Source organism: Pyrus communis, chromosome 6 (assembly GCF_963583255.1).
Source record: "Pyrus communis chromosome 6, drPyrComm1.1, whole genome shotgun sequence".
In the NCBI taxonomy this organism is placed as follows: domain Eukaryota; kingdom Viridiplantae; phylum Streptophyta; class Magnoliopsida; order Rosales; family Rosaceae; genus Pyrus; species Pyrus communis.
In genome coordinates, this window is record NC_084808.1 from 4,397,184 (window position 1) to 4,401,322 (window position 4,139).

At 37.3% G+C, this 4,139-nt stretch overlaps 1 pseudogene; it reads right to left on the bottom strand.

The window, feature by feature from the left end:
- Window positions 1–1,039: 1,039 nt before the first annotated feature.
- LOC137738130 (uncharacterized) lies at window positions 1,040–3,591 on the bottom strand (annotated as a pseudogene).
- Between the last annotated feature and the right edge of the window lie 548 nt (window positions 3,592–4,139).

Genomic DNA, 4,139 nt, shown 5'->3' on the forward strand with positions numbered 1-4,139 from the left:
GGTTGCCTTCCTCCTCCATCTAACCCTTATAATAGAGGTTGTTCCAAGTATTATCGTTGTAGGTCGGACTCGTGATCACGGATGATATGTATGTAGAACACTTGTTTTTGCTTCGAGTGTTCAATAAACTCATCCCATTTTTAAAATTAAAGCTTTATATCGATGTAGCACACTTCTCATAGATAATGGTTAAAGAATCTTTCTCCGTTGTTTCGGTATTAAAAAGAGAAATGCTATATTTATCACTTTGAAATAATCATCATGCATTTCTCTACTGTTGTGATTTACTAGATAGGGTTGCAAGATAACTTTTTCAGAATGTAAATAACAGTCCTCTTGCCCACCGTTTAAATTAGGAAATTTAAGCCTGTCGAGGAATTCTAAACTAGCGGCAATCCATGATAGTGGTGGCAGGGTTGGTGGCATTAGTGATGTTAGTAGCGGCCTCATTAGTGGGAGTGTTAGTAACGGAGATGATGGCATACAATCACCGTTCTAAAATCTCCGCCTAACGCCATCTAGGCCTTGCCTAAGCACTAAGCGACCGATCACCATCCGTATTAATCCCTAGGCATTTGAAAATTAAGAAATAATGCTTAAACCTGCTTAGGCACCCGCCTAGACCACATAGTCATTCATCTAGTCCGTCCAGACTCTCACTTGGATATAAAATAGATAAATTTCATTATGCATTATGTTCTAATACTTTATAATTTATATGTCATTCTATTTGGCTATTTATATATCTCAATGCAATTATGTATTTTTTAGGTATAAACATGCACTTATTTATACGATGTATAATAAATTTACTTAAATCCGCCTAATCCGGCAAAAGCCCCACCTATACCCCGCTAGCCGACTAGCGCCTAACTGTTTTTAGAACCTTGCATACAATACATGATTTATTTTTTTTTTTTTTAGCTCACCCTCATAGAACTTTTAAAAATAAAAACTATTTAAAAGTAATTTAAAAAATATTTTCCTTGTCCGAGCAAATGGCAGAGAACATTTATCTTTTACCGTTCTAGACAGCAAATAAACTGAGCTTTACCCATGCTCTACCTCCAATATATTCCCAATACGTTTGTACTTTTGACTACAATTACAACTTTTGAAATCCTACCGGGCAACTCAGGGTAAACAAGGGAAAAAAGGGTAAAAGGAATTTTAAACGTTCGATTACATCGAATATGCCCTAACTGTAATATTTGATTCTTCTTTTTTCATTACGATGTTCGATTCTTGATGTGGGAGAGATTGAACGAAAGTGTTTGGTCAACATGAATTCCAAGCCTCCTTAAACGAAAGCTTCCATACCTCTTGGACATTAGAAGAACCATCAGCAACTTCGACGACCATGCTAGAAGCCAAGACCCCTGCAGAAAAGAAATCCAAGAAAAATATTTTAATCTTCGTATTTAAGCATCAGTAAATGTAACTTGATAACAGTCGATAACCATGGATTGGTCACAGCTTTAAGGACTCTCAAACACATATTCATACAAGAAACATATCTAACAAAGGCAAATTATAATCTTCATCACAAAAAGCATATGCTCATAACGAATGCCGTAAGCTGTAACTTGTTCTTATCTGATTTCACACAATCCTACCATCCCAAGGAATATGGTAGGAAAGGAAAAAGGGAAACAACTACTGCCACAGATATGAACCTTCAAGTTCCCCCAGGAGAAGGAATTAAGCACTGTAAAGTAAAAATTATTAGACATACCGCAACTGCAAGTTCGCAGTAACAAATCATAAATAACACATCAATAAGAGAATACCTTCTTTATGAGTTTACAGAGATGTGGGAGAGTAGAAATTGAGTAAACTGTCTCTGCCATTAAAATAATATCATATTGAGCATCTAAACTTTGCTCTGGACTAACATTAGGATCCTTCTCGATGTTTAGTGCATAAGGAAGAAGCTTATGCATTTCACGCCAGTCACCAGCAAAAAAAACAACAAATTTCGGACCCCACATTAGACTTTGTCACTTGTACTGATGGGGGTTGGAAGCTTGGAATATTTGAATTTACATTAGGTATGGTCAGACACCACAGGACCTCGCCATTGAAGTCCTGGAAATGAATGGCAGCTGCACCCTGATTCAACAATGAAAATCTTAAGAAATCTAACATGAGAAACTACACTTACAAGCTTAAGAAACTTAACTTCACCTCAAGGCAGGCAAAGATACCAGGAAGTCCATGGCCACAACCAAGCTGAAAAATCATGACAGGAAACACAGTAAGGGAGTGTAAGGAATGGGAGAAGTGGGCCAAAGACTGGCATCAACTTTTTTGACAACCAATAAATCATTCATCGGAGATAATTACTTGTAGTAGTGATATATTTCTTTGTTGATTAATGATCAATGACGATGTGGGTTCACGTATGGACTCTGAAATTTTACCAATGAACACTTAGATCAATGAAAATTGCGCAGTTCATTAAGAATTGAGATAACACTGTTAATTTCCAACAGGAAAACTCACCTAGAAATTTGAAGAGTGTCCCTCTATGATGTATGCACATCAAGTTTATGGATTGCCACTTAGTATGGAAACCCTACAATCCGAACGAAGTAGGCAGGATGCAACCAGAAACAAAATTAGTTTCTGTCTGTGAGGATATAATACATTTCAAGGTAAAGAAGCGTATGGCACATTTCACAATTTGACGAATAGACTACCAGGCTATAGGTTATAAATTACAATAACCCGAGAATATTAAGGTGCCTACCTCACAAACGCGTTTACCAGTAAATGATAAATGTCCACTTTGAACTTCGGATCTAAGGGCTTTAACTAGATCAAGAGAACCTTCCCACAGCTTTAATCCCCCTACACCCAAAAACCAAAATAAATAGCACAACATATATAAATTAAACGTTTTCAGCACAGAATATTATTTTTCAATTATTGAATGACTACTAACAAACAGATGAAGATGGAAGAAATGTATAACCTTCATATTTCCCGGGAACTAAATCGGAGTTGGATAGCGTGAAAAAGTCTTGAGTACTAACCCGGCCCTACAATCAAATCACGCACGAACTCTAAGTTACACTCAAATTAAACTTAACTTTACAGATTACCAAATTGTACTAAAAGCAGCATTTTGTTTTTTATAACATTGAAATGTACTTTCCTCCATTTTCTGGGAAACCAAACAGAAAGAATCAGGGAAAAAAGTGACCTTGAGCAAAGTAAGTCCGCCCAACTCCACTGGCTCCACAGTGTAATTCACGGACGACCAAATCTGTTCCACATAAAGATCAATCATTTGTGTTTTTGAAAGTGCAAAATACAGTAATTAATTCGTAATTAAAGTAATTGATAAGTAGTTATTAACTAATTAATACCTCAGTGGGAAGCACTTCGAGGGAAAGAGGTCGAGGAGGAAGAAGGGGCTCGAATTGTTCAAGAAACCCTGACCCGACGATGAGAAGAGCCTAAACGGTTGGAAACTTGTTCTCTGAAAAAAAAAGGAAACAAATATTCAGAAAAAGCTTCAGATTACGTACTTGGGAATCAGGAATAGCCTAATAGGGCTGCAGACAAACTCACCTCAGACTCCATTGCTGCCTGCTCTCTACTCCTCACAGCTTTTGGGGTTTTGGTTTTTGTATACTTGGTTACAAGGTTTTCGGGTTTTCTTATTTTCTGAAGTAATGAAAAACCCACGCCCAAATTACGAGTTTTCCCTCCATCTTATTCGTGTCTTCTAAGGTGCCGACAAAGCTTTGCGGGCCACGTGTGAGGACAGAATGTGAGTCATTGGATGAAATCTCTATGACTGAAAACCAATCCATTAAAATGAGTTTGAGGTGAAACTAGGTTACAAATGACCTATCACTAATTAAAAATAGTACCCGGCATCAATTCAAAAGTTTTGGAATTTAAACTCTCCCCCTTCCCCTGACATCAACAGTTACCATATTAAATTTATCTTCTCCCGAAACTCTCCATTTTCTATCAGCCCTCAAACATCATTCCTGTCAAAAAGTTGTTTATCGTTCGAAAATTTCGTTGCTGTTCAAAATCCAGTTGTAATAGTGTTGTGCTTGGCGCCTCCAGCGTCTTTGCACTTCCACACAAAAGTTTAGAATTTCAGGCGAGTTGGTTCG